This window comes from Cyrtonyx montezumae, unplaced genomic scaffold, assembly GCF_038088225.1.
Source record: "Cyrtonyx montezumae isolate F1298 unplaced genomic scaffold, pur_monq_1.0 scaffold_13, whole genome shotgun sequence".
In the NCBI taxonomy this organism is placed as follows: domain Eukaryota; kingdom Metazoa; phylum Chordata; class Aves; order Galliformes; family Odontophoridae; genus Cyrtonyx; species Cyrtonyx montezumae.
In genome coordinates, this window is record NW_027071859.1 from 7,249,488 (window position 1) to 7,263,460 (window position 13,973).

Consider the following 13,973-nt stretch of genomic DNA (forward strand, 5'->3'; position numbering starts at 1 on the left):
TCATTGGAAAATACTATTGTAAGTCTGATGTATTTCACTTCTCTTCTTTCCAACCCATTTTTCTCCCAAACAGTACTGTAATCTCCTATACCCTCTGCAGTTACATTTTGGCACAGAAGTCCTTCCTTATGCATTCAATATTACCCTTTAATTTTTAGAAGAGTCGAAGATTTTGCTTTTCTTCAGTCAGAACATTGAAACCCTAATTCTTCCAAATCCAGTAACTAATCCCCTGAAACATGTTCTCACAATCAGAAGCAGAGGGTAGGCAATATGCAGAATAAAAACAAATTCCTTCTTTCCCCTCACTGGAGGGATTTGTTTTCTGCAAACGATGAGCTACCAAATATCATATGATTATTTGCTAAATAATGAAGGGAAAGATTAAGGTATTTCTTAAGCTCTGGTGAGTCTGAGTATAGTGCCTGACTATTAAATAATGTAGCATCGATGCGATAATGCTTAAGTCACTTTGTGAATATGTTCCCCAGTGATGCCACTATTGCTGAGGGTTTCTCTGAATACACATTCGTACAAACTCCCTCCTTTAAAACAGAAGCAGAAGCTTGTTGCATCTCAAAGTAGAGTTCTGTGGTCCTAGCAAAAGACAGGCAGGATCCACTGAAAAAATGATTTGGAGTTTGTGACTGACTTGATGAAGTTAGGATGTTCTCATCTGATAGGAAAGGTGAAGATGAGGGTGTGGGATCTCAGAAAGGGTATGTTTGTGTCTTGCTATAGAGTGTGACTAAGTGGCATGATTTACTTGCAGGAGTGAGAGAAAATGCTAATGTGAGCCCTCTGAGGGAAAGGAGTTCTTACATCATTGTAGTATCTGCCACTAAAAAGAAAATTTTACTGCTCTTGCCTGTCTCTGTCACTGGGGCTGGATCTAAGAAGGCTGTCGAAGTTGTAATCCCCAGGGACCCAGCCCGCTTACCGACACACTGGAAAACTATTACTGTGTGGTATGAGCTTTCCTCCTCTGACTGAAGACTCTACAGAGATAAGAAGTTGAGTCCTGTGGGGAATAATCATGTCTCATTTTCCTTTTCTTGCTACTTTAGCTGGGAGGCATTGAGGTTTCTGCCCTTCCCCTTAAACATGAGACTTCCACCCACAATTACTGTATTTCTCTCCATAGGCAGACATTTACACAGTAGTTCTTAAGGTATTCCCTAGTCACTCTTTAATGTTATGGCTCTGAAATAGCTTGTCCCATTCCTTGCACACCACTGTAATGGAAAAGGGAACTTAGGTAAGATGAGGACTGGGAAATTTGCACTCTAAAAGTTAACCTTTCCAGCTGAGGTGCTGTCTAATGCCTTTGGTGTTGGATTTCCTTGTTCTGCTTATCGCTTCTGCCACTGGAGGTCAATGCCATGCACTGATTTGGATAGCTTATTTCCTAATGGAGTTTGTGTTCACCTATACAGAGTCATCTCTTCTTTTGCTCCAAGTGCACCTACAGTGTGATTGGCACCAAGTTGTAAATAATTAGTGAAAGTAATGATATAAATCCCAGTGGTAATCTCATCCTATTTAGGATACAACTACAATCTGAACTTCAATAACACCTTTGACATAATCAAACATTCCAGAGCCCTTTACAAAGCCATAAATTACTCACCTGTAAAGTAATGACTACAGGGAATTACAGCAAGCAATGAATCCATTGATCGGTGCTTGTATAAAGTGAAGGAGAGGAAGCAAATCAGAGGCCATTCTACAACTCTTTTTCTTTGGAAATTTCCATAGTGTCTGCTCAAGGACACCTTACTCCATACATTTCTGTCAGTAGATGGAAAGTGATAGGATCCTAGGTGTGATACAAATATATGGTTTTATAGCCTGCAGGCAAAACTGCTCTTTATCCACTGATGCACATAAGCAGGTAAGTCACTTCCTGAAATTTGCATGTGCCATTTCCAAGAGCAGAGTTTTTTGTTGCTTTTAAACAGAAAATAGCAGTGATTGCTTTGGACATATCAGATGCTATGCTGCACGCAAAGTCAGTGCTGCATGAACTCCTGGATAATTTCCCATCCTAAGCTGCCCTCACTATGACTCAGGCTGTCATTGCATTATCAGGTTAGTAGGAGTTTTCTCCATTATCAGTTTCATTTGACATGGTCCCCATTTCTGTAAGCCTTACATTAAGGAGTCCATCAATCCATAAGCACTCTCACTAAAGTAGCAGGGACTGTTTTACTAGTAAGTGGCTCTGTAGTATAAAGAAGGGTTGCTAAATCAATAGCTCTGTTACTTATGGGATGGTAATGAAAAATAAGGATTACATTATTTTTATAATTAGAAGTACCCTCGTAATTAGAATACATGAAAAATCTCTGTGATTTTTTTTTTAAGCTGAAGGAAGAGAGTGAGTTCAGATCTCCTATTTGTAAGTGTAAATACATATTTCTTAGTAGCACCTGGAGCTTTTCTCAGTTTTGCAGTGTTCTGGGATAACATGTTTATTATGGTCCTATTCTGGATTCCCAGAGTATTTCTGTACTTGTTTTTGTGGTGCCAGCTTGAGACCAGTGTGACTACCTTATAAATGCCATTGAGTACACATACAAAAAATTCTGCCTTTTGGAAAACAAATATTTTGGCAAGATGGGAAACAGTTACAATAGCAAATATTTTGCCTGGACCTCAAGGGTATAAATTGTACCTTAGCTTTGAGTCATTTTGTGATTTTAATTACTTGTCTTGGGTATTGGACATGATGATGGACTGAAAGCAACAAGGACTTCTTGAGAAGAAAGACAGTGAAGTTAGGTCCCAAAGGTTTAATTTTGAAATCCAGTAGAATTTTTTCTTTGCCCTTTGGATATGATTAGTGAAACAGTTTTGTTGCAGAATTTAGCATGTATCTGTTGATTGGATAGGGTATCTTTGGAGTCACACAAAAATGGAATAATTCAAACTCTTATATTTTTAAAATTTCTTTTGTTGGAATAACTTATTTGATTTGATTCAAGGAATATTAAAGATGACAGAAATTTCTAGTGGATTCTGCAACTGTACAACAGATCTGTAATGATTTGTAGAGGATAAGACAAACCATTCAGGAGCTCCCTGCTGAATGGTGTATAGTTTCTCAAAGTAGGTGCAGAAGAGATAATGTAGTTTCTACAAGATAGGGTGTCTCAGTGTCTTCATCACTGGGATGACCTCAGTGCTATATTATGTTTGAATGGTAAAACTGATATTTGTAAAAAGCAAGCAAACAAAATGAAACTGTCTATAAATATCTTAAATGTGAGGGTCAAGTCAAAGGAGGTGGGCTCTTTTTGGCAGTGAACAGCAACGGAAAAAGGGACAATGGACACAAACTGGAACACAGGAAGTTCCATAAGGAAGAACTTCTCCACATTCAGAGTGATGGAGCATTGGAACAGACTGCCCAGAGAGGTTGTGGAGTCTCTTTCTGGAGATGTTCAAGACCTGTTTGGATGCCTGCCTGTGCAACCTGCAACAGGGAAAATGCTTTAGGAGGGGATTGAACTTGAGGATTTCCAGAGGTCCCTTCCAACCCGTTCTGTGAAAAGGGAACGGTCTTCACACCTATCCAATCAAGTGCTGTTTGTTTTTCTGTTCCATTTCTAGACTTTATACCAGTTTATTTCATACTCAGTGTCGTACAATCATTGTCAGGAAGACATATTGCAGTTCCACAAAAGTTCATGGATTTTTTTCTGCTTTTTCTTGGTTATAAATTAGACCCAGTGCTATCAAATGTCCTGATTCAACAGCTTCGTCTTTTCTTTGAATACAGGTAACTTTTATTTTCACCGGAGTCTAGTGTTAACAAAAGGGACCAAAATGCAATGGTGTCAATACTGACTGATAATCATAATGAGTTCTTGTCTTCTAAAATGAACCCAATGAGAGTTTTAAGTTCTGGCTTCTGAAATGTAGTAATTTTCTTAGCAAACTACTTGGTTACATATTGATGTTTCTTTTGTGTTCTGTAAGGAACAGTGATATATTTATTAGTATATTTCTGATGGTCCTGAGTTAGCAAGCATTTGTAATCCTCCATGAGGAGATCTAGTGAATTACAATAATACTAAAAAATGATTGTTGTTATGTTTAATATTTAAAAATTGGAGACCAACAGCTCTTTATACTTCAGTGAAAGTATTTAAAAGTGCTAAATCAAAGGAAATAAGATTGATATAAGTATTTTTAACTAGCAGAAAAAGAGATAGTTATTAAAACTAGGAAATAGATTGCCTTTGGTACTTGGGAAAACAGGTTTAAATTGCTATGTAGTATAACAGTTACGATTTTAAAAGATGAAAAATGATTGTTTCACTGTTGCCTTGTCTACTTCTGTTTTTTCCACCTATTTTCTATGTTTAGAAAGTAGTCTCTCTGGGGCAGGGAACTACATTTTTTATTAAATATGTGGCAGTCATCCAGCACAGAAGTGCACTGATTCCTGGTTAGGCTAAGCATTAGTGTCATACAAGTGATAAATATAGGCCTACATCATAACAATCAGTAATATCATAAATACATGATTTATTATATAACCACTTTTTATTATGGATTTAAGGTGGAGGACAATCTACTGCAGAAATATGATATGGAGAACAAGTGAATTGGATAAAACTGATGTACCACTGTGAAAACTGTTATACTGGAACAATAAACATATGAGAAAGGCATGTATGTATGAAAAAAATTCAGCGTTCAGTGTTGTTCCAAGCCAGATAGGGGAAGCTGGTGAATTCAATTGCACATGGATTACAAGTCTCATGATATTAGTAGTACTTGGTAGATCTGATGAATTTTAAATAACTTAGACCTCATTCTTGGAGTATTGCTCATAGCTAATGTCTCCTGAAAAACAAGGTTTCTGGAAAGAAATTTAGAGTATTAGTGCCCTGAATAATACCCTACAGAAATAACACAAGCATGTAACAACATATAGTTTTAAAAAGGACTAACATGAGTCTGTGAAATAATGGTTCATACTGGGGACAGGGTGTTCGCTGGGCAAATGAACTGAAAAGATCAATATTGGATTATTACATGTGGCTGACATCCTTGTTTTTAACAGAATGTTGAAAAAACTAAAACAACATTTAAAAGACCCATAAAAAAGAGGTGAGGGTGTGATAAAATGCCCTCAAGAAAGCAGACTGTATTGTACTGCTCAGATTCAGCTATGTAAACAGAATGTCTCTTATTACGCATTTAATGATTCTTAAAAAAAACCAAACAAATGTTATCTGCTCTTGACTGGAATAGATTTCTGCCAAGACTGAGTTCTCTGAGTGCTTGATCCACTAGATGTCTTCATGCATTTCTGAGGCATATATTTTATCTAACAAGAGGTATTAATAACATAGGAATAAATAGGTAATTTTTAGGTAATTCAGTATATTTGATCAGTAGATATTTTTTGATCTTGAAAGCTGCGATTCAGATTCCACTAATATAAGTTGGTTTCAAATCCAAGAACTGCAGATATAAGGTTCTGTATCCCACTGTATCACCTTGGCTAATCAACTCTTCCCATCCCTACTTTTAATATCTAATAATGTGAAATAATCACCATTCTTGATAATTTCAAGGCTTAAGATTTTTTTTTTTTTATCCAGTGGACATATAGTTAAATGCTCAGGATGAACAGAATGCCATTATGCAGGTTTTCACTTCTCCACACATGCTAATTAGAACAGATAAACCTTTTACTACAGCATTTACAGTATTTATGGGAATAATGTATCTGGGAGATAAGAAGGGACAATATTTCACTATAATTTAAACATGAAATATTTTCTATACTGTAACTATGGGAAATGGTTCGGTTATCAGATGCTGAGGCAGTAATGTATTTATAAGGCATTATTATAAAAACACATACAGCAATGGCAGACTGCAAATTGCAGTAAGTCACTCGATTGGTGTTATAACTCTTGGTAGAAAGCTATGAGTACATTCTAGGTCTGAGTTGTGACACTACCTGGAGCTGCACAGCAGCACCTGCTAGGTCATTACAAAACTTGTCTGGAAATTTTATGCTTGGAATAAGAGGAAGGAGTGAGAATGAAGTGTGAGAAATTATGACCCCTTTTCATAGTTTTGTCATCTGTGATAAATCTCTTACTATAGTTAGAGGATCTCCTTTATTGTAAGGATTAAAAAAGGAGAAAGAAGAAAACCCTGAGAGCTGATGAAGCTTTATAAAACTGTACTTTCCTCTCTCTTCAAATCTACTTAACTTCCTAGGATGGTTGTAGTACCTTTTAATTTACTCTGACTGTGTAGAGATTATATTTTAACCTGACAGTTTAACTCTTTCTTAAAATGAGAAATGTTTCTTCTGGACATTCAGCTCTAAATCAATGAGTCTAATTCAGCACGTATTTGAAAAACATGAGGAAAGTTGGTTTGAAGTGTTCTGCTCTTATCTATGAAAATAGTAAATGCATGTATGGTCTTGTGACTCATAAATCCTAAACTGGAAGCATCACACTGAACTACTAATTTCTATTTCAAAACAGAACTCCTCCTCTTTGAAATCCAAGATCTCAGTAAAATGAGTGAGAAAAATATAATGAAAAATGACACGGGAATGCTGAAATGTGAATTTCAAATATGTTGGAAAAAATGCCAATAAATGAAAACATGAGATTCTCTTCACATAGTCTTGAATTTAACTGAAAACTTGTAGTAATGGCATGAATAAAACACCTATATTACACTTCACTATCTGCTAGAAAAATTAAAAAAGGGCTGTTGGCATTTTGTCTTCCTTTCCCTTCCCTTCCCCTTCCCCTTCCCCTTCCCCTTCCCCTTCCCTTCCCTTCCCTTCCCTTCCCCTTCCCCTTCCCCTTCCCCTTCCCCTTCCCCTTCCCCTTCCCCTTCCCCTTCCCCTTCCCCTTCCCCTTCCCCTTCCCCTTCCCCTTCCCCTTCCCCTTCCCCTTCCCCTTCCCCTTCCCCTTCCCCTTCCTTCCCCTTCCCCTTCCCCTTCCCCTTCCCCTTCCCCTTTCCCTTTCCCTTTCCCTTTCCCTTTCCCTTTCCCTTTCCCTTTCCCTTTCCCTTTCCCTTTCCCTTTCCCTTTCCCTTTCCCTTTTTTTTTTTTGTATTTCTTTATCTCAACCAGAAATTAGCACATTGAGAACAGTCTTATAATACTTTCTTTGGCCAGATTCTGATTTCATAGTATCACAGAATCATAGATTCAAAAAATGGCTTATGTTGGACTTTAAGATCATCCATTTCCAACCCTCCTACCACGGGCAGAGTTGCCAGCCACCAAATCAGACTGTCCATGATCCCATCCAATCTGGCCTTGAGTGTCTCCAGGAATGGGGCACTCTTAACTTCTTTGGGAAACCTGTTTCAGCGCCTCACTACCCTCTGCTAAAATTTTTCTTCCTAATATCTAATCTAAATCTCCCCTCTTTAAAAGTCTTTCACTGTCAGATTATGTAAAAAGTTTATCCACTTCTGTTTATTAGCTTCCTTTAAGTACTGGAAGGTCACAGCGAGATCTCTCTAGAGCCTTCTCTTTTCTTAGCTAAATAAGACCAAATCCCTCAACCTTTCTTGGAAGGAGAGGTGCTCCAGCCCATTGACCATCTTCATGAGCATTCCTCTAGACCTTCTCCGAGCCTGCAATCACTGCTCTGGGCAGCTACATGCACCACACGTTATTTTCAGTTCTTTGAAATGAAAAAAACAAAAACAAAACAATACAAAATGTTATGCTTTTGTGGCTCTGAGTACCAGTCGGATCCCACAAACAGGTATGGAGGAGGTTGGTCTTTCTGACTTTTAGTCTGTTGATCTGATTTCTTCAGTGCTGTAAACATGGTTTTACATTTCTCTAATATCTTCAAATTCTTAAACAAAACGAATGTGGATTTCTGTTTACTTTCCTCTTCCACAACCCTGCAATAACCACAATCATAAATTAAGTGTTTGAGCATGGTAGCAATGTCAAGGAATTTAATTATTCCTTTCAAACTGTCTCTCTCACTAAAGATGATGGAAAAAAATGCATACCCTAAAATAAACTTTGTAGTTAATATGGAGAGGAAGAAGCAGTGGTTAAAGTTTTGGAAAGGTGCTCGATGATGACAAGTTATCAGGACTGGATGACATGCTGAAGGAATTTAAGGAAGGTGCTGTCAAAATAAATGTAATCCTTCATTAAGTTAATCAACCACACCTGAGAAATTTGATGGTAGAAAGTATAATTGCCTTAAAAAAAAAAAAAAAAAAACTGCTAGAAATTGTAGATTTCAGATTTGCTTCAGTATGAAAAAAAAATCAAATTATAAATGGAGATTTATTTCATTTTCAGAACACCTTGGATAATATCAAATGGTAAAGCTGAAAATATATGGCTGCCGTACAAGAAAACCACACATCTCTTACCTCTAAGTATTTGAATTGGATACAAGAAAGCAGTTATTATAACTAATTTGGACTTTCAGCAAGCCCTTCCTGAAACCTCTTGAAGGAGGCTTTCAAGGAAATTAAGTACCCCTAATACATGAGGAATGAACTGCACTTACATATCAGAAACTGGTAAAGAGACAGAAAACCAGCAGTGAATCTTCTTATCCTGGATTAGATAACTTACTTTATGGAAGTGCTTCACAGTAACCTTCTCTCTCAAGGAAGCCTTGTGAATAGTTTTGACTACATCTTTTGTTTTTAGGAAACAAAAATATTTGAAAAGGGTAAAGCTTAATCCTTACCTTTCAATATAGAAGTACCTGATGAGAAATACAATGTTCTGCATAATTTGATGCATCAGTTATTAATGAGATAGAGAACGGATGTACTGTGCAAGATGATAACACTTGAAAGTGATTCAATTATTTCACTGGAGAGGAATGAAGGATTATGAAGTATTCAGTGCTCAAAAATGTTTCTTTCAGTAGTACAAAGGCAAATTAAACTCCAACAGAAAAAGAGAATGATCTGATGTAATTATGGGTTAAAAAATAAACTCTAACTCACAAAACAAATAAGCCCTCCTGTAATTTCTATAACTGTGATTCACAGCTGGTACTGCAACAACCTTCCCTGTTACTGTGGTTTCTCTAAGTACCATTAGACTTCCATAATCTCCAAAAATATTCCACTGCTTTCTCCCTCCACTTCCCTCCAACGTGCTTTTTCCCTCCTTTCCCTTCTCAGCAGTGTTGCTGCTCCCCTGATGACTGGAACTGAGTTGATGCAGTGTGGTGAGGGGCAAACCCAGAATGGCCAGGTTGGACAAGCATCACTTTTTACTGGTGAAGACAAACAGCATAGGAAGATAAGAGAGCAGTAATTGACTAAAACTACTGTAGTTAATTCAGAAGGGAAGCTCTAAACTCTTTCTACCCTGTAGGCAGCACCCAGAGATCTGTTGAGTGCAGGAGTAGCCAAAGGAAAACACCACATGGTAGGACTGATATATAACAATCCTGAAGAAAATGTTATAACATTTTATAAATATTGTTTGTTCTCATCTTGTACTATCTTCTCAATTTTTTCTGTGGCCTAATAAAGATAGGACAAAGTGGAATGTTTTTATACTGATAGAAGGGAGATTTAGATTAGGTGTCAGAGGGAATCTTTTCACTGAGTGGGTGGTAAGGCACTGACACAGGCTGCCCAGAGATGTTGTGGATGTCCCATTTCTAGAGTTGTTCAAGGCCTGGTTGGATGGGGCCCTGGGCAGCCTGAGCTGGTGAGTGGCAACTTTACCCATGGCTGGTGGTTGGAACTTGATGATCTTTGAGGTCCCTTCCAACCCAAACCATTCTATGATTCTATAAACTTGCATAATGTCTTTTCCCAGCCATATTACTGAAAAAAAAACCCAAAACAAACAAACAAACAAACAAACAAACAAAAAAAACCGGAAGTCAACAAAACTAGCATAAATAAATAAAGGCCAGAGAAGGCACAACTACAGTGTGGAATATACTATTCTGTGTGAAAAAATTACAAGTTCACAGGCTGTTTATTCTGGAGGGAAAAGATGACAGAAGTGCATAAAACAGTGAATGGTTTAAGGAGAAAAAGTTCATCTTATTTTCCTTGTTGCCTATCAGAACAAGAACAGGCTAAGATTGTAAAGCCTCTCTAGCTTCAGTGATGGCTTTCTGGAGTATTCTATCCTGGTTTATTTTATTACAGTATGCTTGAGTTGTAAAAATTCACTCTATAACTCAAGAGAAAAAAAAAAGCAAAGTTAATTGATAGAATTGGACAGTACTGATATTAACTTATTTTTATAGTAGCAAGAATTGCTTTGTTCTATTAATTAGCTCTCTAACAAACAGAAAGAAAATCAGATGTTATTTATGCTAATTTATACATTTTAAAAGGAATTATTTTTCCTTTTCAACAACTAAAATGTTTCACATTTGTAAATTCGGTTTTCTGCTGGATTTAATTTCTCTTTCAGGAGGGAGGTCACTTTATCTGTCTTCACATAAAGGCCTAGATTTGAAAGGTAGAACAATCATGACAATCTTTATAGTGTTTATGCATTGTTGGAATATTGAGATTAAGCTATACTACCTTTGAAGTCCAAATTAATTTAATAGTTATTTTAATCTGAAGCCAGGACCAAATAGCTATTTTCAAAACATAGATCATTAAGCTTTGTGGTTGTCATATGAGCTTCCATATTGTCAATGGTTTGCGGGACGGTTTGACCCGGTACCATGACAATTGATGCAGGGGACCCACAAGCCCACACCCCAGGGAAGAGGAAGGGGGAAAGGAAAAAAGGGAGAAGGGAGATGGGCCTAGGAACAAAACAGCGGTAACAATCTGAGGAGGAAAGCTAATTTACTAAATAAGATATCAGAAAGCAAAATAGTACAATATAATACAATATAATTGTAATTGAGACTAATGAATCAAATAAAATGAGCAAGAGAGTGTCCGATAAACCAAAGGCCTTACGCTAACGCTGAAGGCGGACGGCTGCAACAAACACCCACTGCTGAGCTCCATCCCGAAGGGAAGAGGGATGGTCCCATGACTGCAGACAGTTTTTATCTCTCCTTCTGAGAAGAGATGTAAAAATACAAAGCATCGCAGAGTCCTCTGGGGAATGTAGTTCTTCCTCTCTTCTGAGACAGGTACACCCAGAACTATTGATGATCCACGAAGCTAGAGCATTAACTCTTTAACTCCCAACACACTACATGATGTTATGATGTGTAATATCAATAATATAACCAAAATCGTAAAACCATGACATATATATATGTCATTTCTCCCCCAGTTAATACTGGAGGTACTTGTAGTCTAAGGAGCCAAAGACATAGAACAGCTCATCAAGTAATGTTGGGATGGAAAGCCTCTAGCTGCTCATGCTAAAAGAAGTATAAACAACTAAAGATTTTCCAGGTCTAGTAAAGCAGTGGCATTTATATGAATAAAGGCATCTTAGTTCACAACATACCCAAATTTATAAGCTATATCTGAATGAACTCTTTGCAAAACAGAGACTCCTAGAAGGAAGTTTAAGTGATTTAAGCTTTCCAGATTCAACATGAAAGCATACAGAAAAAAAAAAGAAGAAAAAAGAAACATCCTCAACCTTCCTGCTGTATGACAAACTAGCACAAAGGAAGATTTTTGCATAGCTTGCTTAAAATATTCCTGAAATAGATGAAAAACCACAACCCAGACATTTGAACAAACGTGGGCAAATACTGAAAAAATGATTAGCAAATATATCAGTGAATTTCAAACAGATTTTCCCTTTGTTGGTAACTTTTGTAGCTGAACTTTTTATTCTTTAACAATTGTATGCATTGAAGCTCACAGATGTTTATGAAAAGCAAATTTTAGATCAGGGATCAAGATTTACTTAGGCTCTGTGACAGCAGACCACTTAAATATATGCTTAGCTTGGAGTCTGTGAAAACATTTGCATGCTTAAATCTGTTCTTCCATATTTTTTCTGAATTGGGTCCAGAATCAGAAAATTATACTAGGTTTATGATTAAATGAACCACATTCTGTGAAGAAGCAAGTTATAAAATTTAAATCAGTAATCTAACTGATAGATAACTGGCTACAGTCCAAATACTGTATAACTCTATTAAACATTTTTATATTAAGCAACCCAAAGAATGAAATTCATTGGCACACGTCACTGGAGTGGAGAGTGAAGTTCCTGAATATCAAATGTCTGCAAACAGTGCATTCCTCATTCCCAAATGCTTACCCAGATTTGTATATTTTTAAGTAGAAAATTCTGAGGCATATTTTTCATAGCACATTGCACCCAAATGTAGAAAAACTAAAACCACAGTAAAACTCAGTAAAACTTAAGTGAGCAAAAATTATGTTTAGTTTGTAGAAGTCTGATGAAATATCTATAAGCAGTGAGCTATTTAATAAAAACATTAAGGTGTCAATGACTGAAACAGAGAAACTGAATTTGTCCTAAGGGTGGAATGAGCAATGGAAAGTTTCCTCATCAAATCAAACTGTGTTTTCCACAATTTGCCTCATAGGCACAGAAGGAAATGCTTTTTGTATTATGAACTAATATTCTTGAATATGACATTTGTCTATTTTTTAATGAACTTGTAGTGTAATCAGCCTGCAGATAAGCAGAATATTCAGATCTGATTTTTTTTTATATCATTTTATGGATACAGTAAGTATCTGTTATTGCTGTAATGTGACAACAGGCTGCCCAAGGAAGTAAGGGAATCATTGTTCTTGGAGGTTTTAAAGAAGAAGGTAGATGTCTTACTGAGGAAGATGGTTCATTTGGCATGGTGGTGATAGATTGATGATCAGACTAGATGATCTTAGGGGTCGTTCCAGCCTTAAAAATTCTATGGCTATATTCTGTAATACTCCAGTGTCTTGTGTTAAAACATTCCAACATATTGGTCCCATTCTTCTCTGATTAATTTTTTTTTATTATTATATTTGTTTTTATTTTTGTTTTACAACAGTTTATTATAGCTGGGATATGGGTTTTGTAAATTTTTGAAGTTTAGTTTTTTTTAGTCTAAGTCTGAACAAAATCTTTAGGAAAAAGTCCTGATCATATATATTTACTTCTCCTAAGGGTCAGTGTAATATTTCATATGTGGTACAGTCAAGAAAAAGGAGGCCACTTTTTTTCAGCAGCTTCACAATGAAAAATATTTCAGTACCAGTGAAATGACATCTCTTGAAACTTTAATATAAACTCTTGAGTAACATCTTATCTCTTGATGTTTTCTGTTGGAAGTGTGCTTGGTATCTTTCAAAACTTAATATAAAGGACTCAGATTTCTGTATTCCAGTCCTATCTTAGGAAATCTGCTTGTTTGGATTGGTCAGAGGATACCTAAGAAGTAGCAGACAGTGTTAGTCCTGAGAAGGTTGGAAAGAATATGCTGTAAGGGCTGAATATAATAAGGTGTCTGGCTGGGATGGTGCTAAGCTTTATATTTGTAGCTTAAATAGAGTTGGCAATACACCAGTTGAACAGTGCTTGCACAGCATCAGAGCATTATGTTTTTCCAATATTTGATGCTCTTTCTTAAATATTCTTTCATAGAGGTGTCATAGACTTCAGTGATGAGCTCAGACCTGTTCTACAGTGTGCCTTCTCTAGAGGGGTTCTCATGGGTTTCCAGAAAAAAACAAATGTAAAGGAAAATGCACCCAACAACACATAATATTTTACAACTCTTTTAATAAAACAAATTCTGACTTTTTCTACTGCCTGTAGTAGGAATGTTATCTTTTGAAGTTCTGGAGTATCGTGGAAATGTACTCCAATCCTCATGTTTCCCAGATAGTAAATGTTTTGCTGTAATTTAAAATGTTATCAGCATTATAATGAGAAGTTGTACTTGGTATGTGTGGAAGATTCTGGCAGTGAGGGAGCTGCACAGGTGATCTCTGGTAGAAGAGACTGAACTCATCAAACAATGTCAGTTCCAGTCAGCTCAGAAATGGACCCATTT